At 34.6% G+C, this 13,774-nt stretch overlaps 1 protein-coding gene across 2 annotated transcripts in view; it reads left to right on the plus strand.

Annotated features, from left to right (window-relative positions):
* The window catches only part of EPHA6 (EPH receptor A6), an 882,015-nt gene that overhangs the window by 318,694 nt on the left and 549,547 nt on the right, over window positions 1–13,774 (plus strand). The window lies entirely within an intron of this gene.

Consider the following 13,774-nt stretch of genomic DNA (forward strand, 5'->3'; position numbering starts at 1 on the left):
AGTTACAAAATCAATTTAAAAATACTGTAGGTTACAGATTGCACCATGACCATATTATTTTATGATGCTATACTACATGGAAAAGGTTTTCACTGTGTCTGATCCAATTCTGTTATGCCCGTTGGAAAGAGTACTGAGAATGACTGCTCATACAGCTACCTCAAAAGCCTGCTAAATATTAGGTAGCAAAGTTATTTTTTGAACAGTACTAGTTTGCCAAAAAGTAGTACGATCAAGAAATATTATAATCTTATAAGCATAATATTGTTATTCTCCGTGGTTTAGTCAGTGGTTTACTTTGTGCGTTTGGGTGAATTTCTAGTATCCCCACCAAAAATAAGTGTTAGAAAACTATCCATTTTTGTTAATAGAGTGGGTATAGGTGGTCTCATATTGCTTTAATTTAAATTTCTCTGATCAACAGTGAGTTTAAGTATCTTCTGTTTTTCTGGAGTTTTCTATGTTTTCATTTAATATAATTTATACATTGAAAATTATTTATATGCAAAAACTTTAAAATCATATAGGTAGTTAGGTTTATAACAAAAATAAACCAGTCCCTATGTACCCCCACCTCATTTCCTATCCCATTACCCAGAGGAAATCATTTTTCTCTTCTTTGGCATTTTTTTCTAGTTTTTTATCTGCATATATCTAAATAAAATGCATATGCCATAATCTCAATTTTAGACATTATTTATATCTATTGTAGTAGATTTACAGCACTTTAAGTTAACTTTCCCCTTCTCAAATGTTGCTAAATCCATATTCAAGATTTCTGTTGTTATAATGCTGCAACTATTGTTCACTGCTGGACCATATAATGCACAAGGAAATGAAAATTTTTCTTCTACAGTTTTTTTTTAAACTGGAATTACCGATCTCTTCATATCTTTCTTAGTGTACTTAATTTTCTTAAAACATGAAAGTAATTTACCTACATATCCTATGTTCCATATTTTAATAAAACTTTCATATACTTAAATAGCTCATACATTTCTTCCTTTCCCCCTGTAAATTTTTCTTCGGTGGATCTCATTTTGTTTTTGCTTTTGTTTTAATGTCTGAGGCACAGTTGTTGTCCTAAGACTACCTTTTGCTGATTCTTGGATTTCCTTTGCCTTGTTTCTCTGCTGAATTCCGGTTTTGAAACCATATGTAGAGCATTTTCCTGTGTTAATGCTCTCATATTTTTATAGTCTGAATTTTATCAAAGCTTCTTGAGCACTTGAGAAAAAAAAATTATGAAACACAAATGTTTACTCTTGGTGGGAATACAAACTGGTGCAGCCACTCTGGAAAACAGTGTGGAGGTCCCTCAAAAAGTTAAAAGTAAAACTTCCCTGCCACCCAGCAATTGCACTGCTAGGTATTTATCCAAAGGACACAAAAATACTGATTTGAAGGGATACATGCATGCCAATGTTCATAGCAGCGCTATCAACAATAGCCAAATTATGGAAGGAACCCAAATGTCCATTGCTTGATGAATGGATAAAGAAGATGTGGTGTATATGTACAATGGAATACTACTCAGCCATCAAAAGAATGAAATCTTGTCATTTGCAATGACGTGGATGGAACTAGAGTGTGTTAAGCTAAGTGAAATAAGTCAGAGTAAGACAAATACCATATGATTTCACTCATATGTGGAATTTAAGGAACAAAAGAGATGAACATAGGGAAAGGAGGGAAAAAATAAGATAAAAACAGAGAGGGAGGCAAACCATAAGAGACTCTTAACTGTAGAGACAAACTGAGGGTTGCTGGAGGGGCTTTGGGGGGGGGGATGGGCCAAATGGGTGATGGGCATTAAGGAGGGCACTTGTTGGGAAGAGGGCTGGGTGTTATATGTAAGTGATGGATGAATCACTACATTCTACTCCTGAAACCAATAAACACTATATGTTAACTATTTTGAATTTAAATAAAATTTTGGAAGAAGAAAAAAACCACAAATATTTCGTTTTTGTATATCTGTGTCTGAATAGGGAATAAAAAACACCCTTTTAACTTAATGTTAAGTTTACTTTTTTCTTAATTTTTATTTTACCTTGAAAATGTGTTCATTGTACATAGTAAATAAAATCAAGCAATACAGACAGATATGCAATGAAATGTAACTCTCCCCTCTGAATTTTTAAATTTTTCTTTTAATGTTAATTTATTTTTGAGACAATGCAAGAGACAGAGTGCAAGCAGCAGAGGGGTAGACAGAGAGAGACACAGAATCTGAAATGGGCTCCAGGCTCTGAGCTGTTAGCCCAGAACCCAACGCCAGTCTGGAACTCACAAACTGTGAGATCATGACCTGAGCCGAAGTCGGACACTTAACCGACTGTGCCACTCAGGCGCCCCCCCCACCTCTGAATTTTTAATACACGAGGGAGCTTACTCTAATTTTTCTGCATTTGTTTTCCAAAGTTAATCATATCTTACAGGTCTTTACAACCCTCATTGTGTGTAAGATACAGCCCTCATTCTCATATGAATGAGAATGTACAATACCACCTATACCATGTAGATGGTGTCTTGGGGTATTGTCCAGAAATTCTCACTGAAAGTTAAATTGGTCAGTACTTTCTAGATATTCTGAGCTTTTAGATTTGATTTTCTCCTGTTGTAATTGGTTTTATTTTTTCATTTTTTAAACAGGAATATTTTTAGTATTCAAAATGTTTATTTATACCGTTGCCTGTTATCCTTGCATATAGCTTTTTCTTATGTGTTTTTATTTCTCTTGACTTTCCTAATTTTATTTATTTTTTTTAACGTTTATTTATTTTTGAGACAGAGAGAGACAGAGCATGAACGAGGGAGGGCCAGAGAGAGAGGGAGACACAGAATCCAAAACAGGCTCCAGACTTTGAGCAGTCAGCACAGAGCCTGACGCGGGGCTCGAACTCACGGACCGCGAGATCATGACCTGAGCCGAAGTCGGACGCTTAACCGACTGAGCTACCCAGGCGCCCCAACTTTCCTAATTTTAATTTTAAGGCAGCATCGATAGCTTTAGGAAATGATAACAATAAATAAAACAGTTTAATGCACTATGCTAATGTCCTATTTTACAGTTATATTACCACTTGTTCTCATTTTTACAAATAGCATTTATTTTTTAAATAAGTTGTAATAGGAAGAATTTGGCAATTCCTAAACAGTCATGGAACTCTACTACATAGATCCTTTATTTTGTATCAAACCACATTTATTGAAGAATTTATTTTTTAAATGTGAAGATTTTTTGTTAGCTGAAATAAAACCAGCAAAGTGATTTTTTTGTCTTTAAAAAGCAGTATTTTGAGTGCAGACTGTAGCTTAAAAGAGAACAGCAAAATGCATCATATAGAGAGTTGAGTACTTTCCAACAATTCCATGAATGTATTGGTTGTAAAATTCTTGTTACCTACTTTTTACCAAGTCGGAAGATTTCTAGTATACTTTGGTGAATTTTCTAGCATTGTGATCTGTTTTTTATGGAAACTCTCTTTGGTTGTTTGAAGCATTGTTGTGGAGTACATAATAAAACAGTGTTAAAATCTCCGCATGTGCAAACGTTACAGAGTATTAGTTTTTCCATAATTTTATTCCTTTTGCAGATTTTTGAATCAGTTTATTCTCATGTATTAGCAAATTTGCCCTAAAATGTACAGTTTAAAATATAATGTTTAGTATATTCTTTGCTTGCTTATTTAAAATTAACCAGTAGAAACATCCTGTGAAAAGTTATTTTAGAATAATATACCTATATAGACTGATATATTTGTATCTTTGGCACTGTTGACCCTTTTCTGCTTTTAGAATTCCTTTCCTTGAATGTTGAACCTACTTCCTGGTTTCTGTGAAAAAGTTTTCTCAGTTTTACCCTATTCTTCCTTGCCATTCTTTCTTAGTATCCTTTGTTGGTTAGTCTACTTCAGCCCATGCGTTAAATGCGGGTGTTTTCTGAGAGCTCCAACAACAGCCTTCATTTCTCATTCTATATGCTGCTGGAGGGTATCATCTAGTTTTGTTATTTTCAATACCATCTATATGGTAATGCTTCCCAAACTGTATCCCAGTCTGTCTCCTTAGCTTCATTTCCAATAATCACGAGCCTATTGGGCACCTCTACATTATGTCTTCTAACTCAGGCATCTTACACCTAGTCTGTTTAAAGCTGAAATATTTTCACATCTCTCAGCCCCCTCACTCTGCCTGTATAAGAGACAAACTCACACCAGCAGGTCACCTTATCAGCTATGTAGAAATTCAAAAGCGATATTTTCTCTCCTCTTATTTTCCATATTCATTTTGTACATATCCAGCAGATTCTACCTCTTTTTAAAGACTCTTCTTAATCCCTAGTTCATAATCTCATTATTTTGTCCTGATCATATTAACATTTTTCTGATAATTTCCTGTTTCTAATTCTTTCTACCTCCAGTTTGCTCTCCATGTTGCTGACCGTATAGTCTTTCTAAAATGCAAAGAAGTTTAAACGGAAAAAGTTGCAGTATGTGAAGTGATGCAAGTTGCTCTTTTAAGAAAAATAATTCAATAAATTTAAAAATGCAAATCTTGTTTGTCAGGCTTTTACTTAAAATAAGTAGGGAAAATAATCCTCTCTTAACTTTTCATCTTCATTTCAATGACATTCAAAAGACAGTATCAAAGCATGCTAGTAGCATCATAGGCTCTGGCCACACTAAAACATTTACTTCCTTACCTAAAACTTTTTTGCTCACTTCTTCCCCTGGTGAAATCCAGCTCATCTGCAAAACTTATCTTGGATGTTACCTCATGACTGAACAGATATTTTTTTTTTTACATCTTTTTACAATAGAGTGAAATGCAGATAACATTTATAGAGGTGATGATATATATTTGAACACATCTGATAATTTTATAGTTATAGATACCTGCCTTTATGGGTGTTACGGTCTGGGTATGTCTCTGACATTAATTCCCACCCAATCCTCCACACTTGCTGTGGTAATTTTTTGCTTATTTGATTTTTCCCTTTTCTTGACTGTGTCCTCCCTGAAGAAAGAAACTGCATGTTTTATTTTTGTGTTTTCTTTGCAGGGCACAGTGCCTGACACAAAGTAGTCATTCAATAAATGCTTACTGATTTAATGAATTGATCTCATCTTGATGAAAAATCTTATTACAAAGCTATTTGACTAGTAGAAAAAATTGTAATAAGTCTTTCTGGAAGGACAACTCCCTCCTTTTTAGTAACGAAATACAATATTCATCCATTAGTTTGTCTATTCATTTAAGTGATTAGTTGTGCAACAATTATACATAGCAAAACTATACAAACATGCATCAGATTGATAGGATTAAAGAGCAACTGTGAAAGTCCATATTTGGGACATTCTACAGACTATCTGACCAGTAATTCTTGAGATTGTCAAAGTCATGAAAGTCAAGGAAAGTCTGAGAAACTGTCACAGACCAGGAGTGAGATGACAACCTAATGCAACGGGGCAACCAAGATTGGATCCTAGAAAGAAACCGAAAACCTAGGAGAATCTAAATAAAGTCTGATAGTTAATAGTAATGTGCAAACATCAGTTTCTTAGTTTTGACAAATGTACTAGAAGGTATTGATGCAGGAAACTAGGTGAAGGTATATGAAAACTAACTCTTCATAATGTATTTGCAACTTTGCTATAAACCTAAAATTATTCCAAAGTAAAAGTTTATTTTCAAAAATGCAATTGTAACAACAAATGGCTTAATTGTTAACATAATACAATATACAGATTTTCTAAACAGTATGTGCACTCAAAGAACACTTGCAATAAAAACATTTCAATTTTTACAAATGTGTATCTTTTTCAAAATTTTAGCGGAAGTTGTAATTGTTTAAAAATGCCATTTTTCGGGGCGCCTGGGTGGCGCAGTCGGTTAAGCGGCCGACTTCAGCCAGGTCACGATCTCGCGGTCAGTGAGTTCGAGCCCCGCGTCGGGCTCTGGGCTGATGGCTCGGAGCCTGGAGCCTGTTTCCGATTCTGTGTCTCCCTCTCTCTCTGCCCCTCCCCTGTTCATGCTCTGTCTCTCTCTGTCCCCAAAATAAATAAACGTTGAAAAAAAATTTTTTTTTAAATAAAAATGCCATTTTTCTTTTATTATAAGCTACTTGCTATAAGGTTGATTTTAAATTGAGGAGATATAAATGCTTTTATGATCACACACTACGTGTTAATGATCTGTTCTATATCAAAATTTGAAGACATTATTTTTCACCTGATTTTGTCAAAATTTTTTTGTAAATCTGTGACCTCGAAATCAGTGGAAATTCATACTGCCTTTGACTACCTGAATATTATGGACCATTTTCAATTTTTATATTTTTAAAATTCCTCACAGCAAAATATGCTTGAGCAAATGGTCTTTTCATCTATTACAAACATAAAACATCCATTTTCTGATATCAGGGGACACATTTGAGGGGTGGGCAAGCACACATTTGTTTTTCCCTTTTTATTAATGTTTTGCTGGAGGGCAAATGTCAATGTAGCCACTTTCAATTTTTTTTTACCCCTCTTGCTGAAAGCTCCTGTAGGGAAATTCTGCACATGGGTTTCTTTGATGGTTCTTTTCATTTTTATCTCCTGCTGTGACTTTGACAGTCAGACTGGCAGTAGGAGACAGAAATAAAAGAAGAAGCCTTAAAGAAATGTTATAGCCTCATGCTGTGAATTTGGAAGATGACAAGGGTTTTTTGGCTTGCTTCCTCTGGCCCATGACTAAAAGAAGAACTGTCACCAGGTTACAGTGCTAAGGGAAGTAATGAGAACATATTTTCTCATGCAGGCTACCTACAGAACTTTGATGCTCATGGCCCGCCCAAGTCAATATGAAACCCTGAGGCTAAAAACTGCAGAGGCTGGGTACAAAACCACATTACTAGGGAAGAGGCTTAACAATTCTCTGTGTACAGCTTCCATTCAGTAGGCATAAAATAAGCACTTATTAATGATAAGGCATGTAAATTTACCTTTCACACCACTGCACCAGCAAGAATCTATAATTGGTCAGTTTGTCTATCCCTACTGTAGCTAAGATACTCTTAAAAAAAACAGTTAAATCATATTTCTGTAGAAAGGCATTTCCAACTCCTTGTTAACCAGCAAGGGATTACATTTCCATTAATGAGAATCCTCAGGGCTATGCAATAGCTAATAATATTTCTAATTAGGAAATTCAAGAATCTCCTGCAAAAAGATTTCAAAATGTGAAATTCTTTAAGTTTACAATAAATCTTGAGAAATAAAATTAGCCTCTGATGGATATAAAGTGATCAAATTTATCATTTTCAATAAAATTATATGAAGGAATCAAATTTATCATTTTGAATATATATTTTTAGGTAAAATGTGATTAATTTGTAAAATATTTGGTCCATAAGATTGATATATATTTATCTTTAATTAGAAAGATGAATATGCTTTATTTCAACTGAGATGTAGTCAATCTTGTTAATTTTTTAGGGAAGTTTAAAAATGTATTTGTAAAACAGATTCTAGAATTTCAGGAAATTATACATATATATATTCATATATATTTAAATGTATATTGTAAAAATTAAAATATAATGTTTCCTTTACATATTAAAATATGCAAATCAAAATTTTGAAATTGCAAAAATGTAAAATATGTTCCACAAAAAGATGAAATATTATCTCCTGAATATAAAATTTCTAGAGTTGGGAACTGTGCAAAGTTAGAGATAACACACTCCACACAAGACCACCCTGACTTCTGACATCATCTGTATGTTCACAGGTTCCCCAAGCCACCATTACATTAAAAAAATCAGTAAAGAGATTCATAGAATTCACTGAAAGCTGCTATACTAATGGTCATTACACCTAAAGGATACAGATTAAAATCAGACAAGAGAAGAAGGGCATAATAGAGTCCAGGAGAGTTCCAAACGTGGGGATTCCACTTGTCCTGTACCTAAGGAGTCAAGGTATCATTACCCTCCCAGTATCAGTATGTTACAGTACACACAGGTATTGCCAATACAAGATGCTAACTTGAATTTTTATGTCTAGAATTTTAACTGGGGCTCCATCACATAGGCATGATTGATTTTCAATGGGGCTGATCTCAGTCTCCACCTCCTCGGATATCAGCTAATACCAGGTGACCCAAAATCCATCCTAAATCACATTGCAACTACCTGGCTGGCCCAGGGCTCCCCTGAAAAGATACACCTGTCAAGCATGACATCATAAAGACTAAGAGATAACCTCTCAGAGGTCAGGTGAAAAAGGCCAGATCTCATTTTAGGTAAGGCTAAATTCCTTGCCACAAGACTTAATAAGTGTGTGTTCATGTTGCTTCTAGTTATTTTTTTTTTACAGCCATTGCTATATTCACAGCTCAACACAAAGCATATTGACTCTGATTTTTTAGTTTATATGATAATAAAATTTATTCATCTTTTTTTGCTATGTTGTTTTTTTAATTCATATATATATATATATGTATATGTGTATACACACACACACACACACACACACACACACACATGAGTTTGTCAAAGATGACAGACACTCTCCTTAGAGGGGTTTTGAATAAACACTGAATTCTGTGAATTTAACTCCCTTCTTCGAAGTTTAGAAGTGCTCAATTCTGACATAATTTATTCTTATGAGAAGTCAACATTTCCCTCCTGAGTTATGATGAACTTTGATATAGAAGCAATAAAGTATTATCTTTTCTACTAGTCTTGAAAAAAAAAGCAATATAACAAGAAACGTCTCTTTCTCTAGTTAAAAATTTTGACCTGCAGACTAAATAAAAGCACAGAAACCTTCATGAGTATGGTGATTATTTGAGTGCAATTTTCACTACCACATCCTAATTCAGGCCTTCACTATTGGGAAACAATTCTCTATGGGTCTCTCGTGTTTCTGCACATCTTTTAAGCTGTCTTTGTTTTGGATTACCTTTTCAAGGACGTTTGTATGGTTAACAGCCTTGGACAAAAACAAAAACAAAAACAGGGTCTCTCTGGAGCAAAGAGTAGCTTTGTTTACTTTCCAGTGTAATAAAGTTCATCTAAATCTGGAACAAAGTTTTGTCAGCCTACTACTTGATGTAAAAGATTTCGTTTCCTCTACTGTAATGCAGCCCACTGGGTATGCATATGCCACCTATCTCTATGGGAATTGCCACTTGGTGAAACAACACAATTGCTGATATTTGATTACCTCTCTACCTGTTAGCAATAAAGTCCTTTGTCTCTGATCCAGGAATCTGTTGTCTTTTGCCAGTATTCATAAAACTGTGGCAAATAGGTAAGCTTTCAAGTAGGAGAAATTTCAGCCCCTTCGCAGTTCCTGACACTCAAATCCACAAAAAGTGTTCCTTTTAGTTTCTCGTCTTGTAATTTCTGACCTCTTTAATCCACTGATCATTGTTTCTAATGTGCACCTTTGACTCAAATCTCTTGGCTACCCATTGCTTACTGATTAAAGTACAACACCAACTCATGCATTTATCAAATATCTTAAAGCATTTATGACTCACTTTTTAGGCTATGATGGATAGCCTAAATTTAGGATGGAAAAGTTAGCTATGCAACTGGCCCCCATAAGCTTGAGGACAACTGCAGTGTTTTAAGATAGAACATTCCAGTATTGGCTTTCTTGTATTACTTTATACTCTTTAAAGAACATGTGTTCCAACATCCTGGATTGAATCACAAAATAGATCCTATGACTTCCAACCCTATGCCTTTGTTCATTCCTGTACCTAAAATACTGTGATTCTGGATCTGCACTTACTAAAAACTAGTCTGTGCTCTAAGCCCGCTTCAAATAACAATTTCTTTATAAATGTTTCCCTTTTAACTTAGAAGTGATCTTTGTCTCCTTTTATATGACACTCATTTATATTGTAATTGTTAAATCCATTCCTTTATCTTGTACCAAATGATACCTGCTAGAGGAAATATAAAATATCTTATATATCTTTTATTTCTTACATTGCTTCCTACTTAGGTGCTCAATGAAATTGGAATGAATAAGAAACTAAATACAGATATGAGAAATGCCCAAAGCTTCACAAGCCAAACCCAAAACTATCTTTAACTACCATGTTCTGCCAACCAAATGCAATTTAAACATATACTTTCTTCCTTCAGACTTGGCCATTTGAGCACCAGCAACACAAAGCATAGGTCTGCTAGTCTGAGTTTAGCATGGCTTGGGCCTTATTTGCATCATTTTTAAAAACTAAATAAAGATTATAATTAGACTTTGTTCCTTACTGAGAATATTCAGAGCTCCTAACAAGTAATAAAATAACCTGAAACATAAATTTAGACAATCATTGCATGGCAAAGTTCCATGCCAAAAAGTGAAATAATTTATTTCCATTTTAATCAGTATAATAAATATAACTCTGTGGCATCATTATTAAAATTACTATAATTCATATTGATAATATTCTATGATTAATTTATATTGTGATCAACTAACATTTTAATAATATAATATATAACACTTTCATATTATATGATTATATTTAGTATGTATTAATAATAAATAAAATTTATTACCTATTTACTGTGTTAAACATTTATATGTTCACGGTAACTCCAACAGGTACATTCTGTTATTATTTCCATATGTAATGTGGGAAGAAAAATTAAATCTAGAGACATTAAGTAGCTTGCCTGGAGACATAAGTAGCCTTTGAAGATTAATGGCCATAAAGATTGAGTAACAAGGTGTCAAGAATTAAGCTTGATTTGGAGATTATACTCCTTTACAAAGGCTGTGTTTCACTAAGTATAATCCTTGACAAAAGAAGCAGAGAAGAGTTATGCTAACACACTGTATAGGGTTGTTTCTCCCAAGGTTTTTTGAATCAGAAAAGGAAAATGATAGTTGTTGTTAGCAGAGTTTATATTGATAAAATTCACTACTGCAACAGCTCTATCTCTTTAGCATTTTTTAAAAGTTTATTTATTTATTTTGAGAGAGAGAGAGAGAGAGAGCGCCAGTCGGGGAGGAAGAGAGGGGGCAGAAGCTCCGAAGTGGGTTCTGTGTTGACTGCAGAGAACCTGATGTGGGGCTCAAACTCATGAACTGAGAGATCATAACCTAAGCTGAAGTTGGACACTTAACTGAATGAGCCACCCAGGAGCTCCTCTTTGGCATTTTTTAAAGCTTTGACTGAAATTCAGTTAACAAATAATGTAATATTAGTTTCAGGTGTACAATATAGTGATTTAGCACTTCCACACATCACCTGGTGCTTATAACAAGTGCTCTCGTTAATCCCCATCACCTATTTAACACATTCCCCCACCCACCTCCTTTTTGGTAAGCATTAGTTTGTTCTTCATAGTTAACAGTCTGCTTCTTGGTCTGCCTCTTTCTCTTTCTCTCTCTCTCTTTTTCTCTTGGTTTATTTGTTTCTTAAATTCTACATTGTCAGTGAAATCATATGGTATTTTTGTCTTTCTCTGATTGACTTATTTAGCATAATACTCTTTAGCTCTATCCATGTCATCGCAGATGGCAAGATTTCATTCTTTTTATGGTTGGGTAATATTCCATTGTGTGTGTGTGTGTGTGTGTGTGTGTGTGTGTGTATACACATACATACATATATATACCACCTCTTCCTTTTCTATTCATCAATCGGTGGACACTTGGACTGTTTCCATAATTTGGCTATTGTTGATAATGCTGCTGTAAGCAATGGGGTGCATGTGCCCCTTCAGATCAGTATTTTTGCGTCCTTTGGATAAATACCTGGTAGTACAATTGCCAGATGGTAAGGTAGTTCTATTTTTAACTTTTTGAGGAACCTCTATACTGTTTTCCGGAGTGACTGCACCAGTCTGCATTCCCACCAACAGGGTAAGAGGTTTGGTTCTCTTTTCTCTCCATCTTTGCCAACATCTTTTCTTTTCCTGTCTTTTTGATTTTAGCCATCTTGACAAATGTGAGGTGATACCTCATTGTAGTTTTGATTTGCATTTCCCTGATGATAAGTAATGTTGAGCATCTTTTCATGTGTCTATTAGCCATCTGTATATCTTCCTTGGAAAAAAATGTCTATTCATGTTTTCTGCTGATTTCTTAACTGGATTATTTGTTTTTTGGGAATTGAGTTTGATAAGTTCATTGTAGATTTTTGAATACTAACCTTTTATCAGATAATGTCATTTGCAAATATCTTCTCTCATTCCAAAAGTTGCCATTTAGTTTTATTGATTGTTTACTTCACTGTGCAAAATATTTTTATCTTGGTGAAGTCCCAATAGTTCATTTTTACTTTTGTTTCCCTTGCTTCCAGAGACATGTCTAGTAAGAAGTTGCTATGGCTAGTGTCAAAGAGGTTGCTGCCTGTGTTCTTCTCTAGGATTTTGTTGGTTTCCTGTCTCATGGTGTGGTGTTGGTTGCTATTCTTCTCTCTCATTTGTAAGAGCAGAAATAAATTAAACAGAAACCAAAAACCAAAACAAAACAATAGAACAGATCAATGAAAACAGGAGCTGGTTCTTTGAAAAAATTAATAAAATTGATAAACTGTAGCTAGACTTAACCAAAAAGAAAAAAGAAAGGACCCCAATAAATAAAGCACACCTTCACAAGCAGTCTTTAAGGTTTATTGATTTTTACTTTTGAGAGAGACAGAGACAGCAAGAGTGGGGGAGGAGCAGCGAGAGGGGGAGAGAGAGAGAATCCCAAGCAGCCATCACGCTGTCAGCACAGAGCCCGATGTGGGGCTCAAACCCACAAAACCATGAGATCATGACCTGAGCCAAAACCAGAAGTTAGATGCTTAACCAGCTGAAGCACCCAAACAGTCTTTCTTGGGTACTGTCTAGATTAGCAGTTCAGGAGACCTAATCCTGACATCACATGGGATGAATGATGCCATAGCCATCTGAATTAGAAGTTTAGGCAATTGGACTAAAATATACATAGTTCATTCATATTATTAGACCACATTTGAATATGTAAAATAGATGACTATACAAGGAAACAACCTAGTTCTATATAACATGTATTTGAAAGAGAGGTTATACTGCATTGTACTATTCTGTTTTCTCAGGAGTTTTAACACTTTGAGATTTTAATTTATGGTTAACTTTTTTAAATAGCTGAGGGGAAATTAGAAGATTATTTTTTTCCTTATCTTAAAAATAATAATAAGTAAACACTAAATAAAGATTCCTTTAAATTGTCAAGAAAGGTAGTATTAAGAAGTAAAATTCCAACTTCTGATGTTGTTCTGCATTTACAATCCTGTTAGGTCCTCTTTTTTTGTTAGAGTGAAGACTTTGAACCCAAACCTAAAAGACCTGGGTGGGCTTTGTCCCTTGGCAGTATGTTGAACAGAATCTTTCAAAAGTCATTCAGTTACTCTGAGACCCATCTTACGCATTGAATAAGCAGACTAATAATGCCCTTCCCAAATACCTGGATGATTAGAAATAAACTTCATAATAAATATGAAAATTACTCAATACAAAAATGCTGTAATACTGTGTATTTGTTTTCTGTGTATTTGTATTACTTCCATAAAAAATATTCACAAATTTAGAAGCTTAAATGCAAATTTTTAATCCTATAGTCCTTTTACATCAGAAGTCCAGGTTGATGGGACTGGTTTCTTGGCTCTGTGTTGCATAAAATAGAAACCAAAGTGTTAGCTGGCCTGGGTCTTATTGAGAGACTCTAAGAAATCCAGTTCCTTATGGTTGTAGGGCTGAGGTTTCATTAACCTGCCTACAAAGGTGAGA

This window comes from Prionailurus bengalensis, chromosome C2 (genome assembly GCF_016509475.1).
Source record: "Prionailurus bengalensis isolate Pbe53 chromosome C2, Fcat_Pben_1.1_paternal_pri, whole genome shotgun sequence".
Lineage (NCBI taxonomy): Eukaryota > Metazoa > Chordata > Mammalia > Carnivora > Felidae > Prionailurus > Prionailurus bengalensis.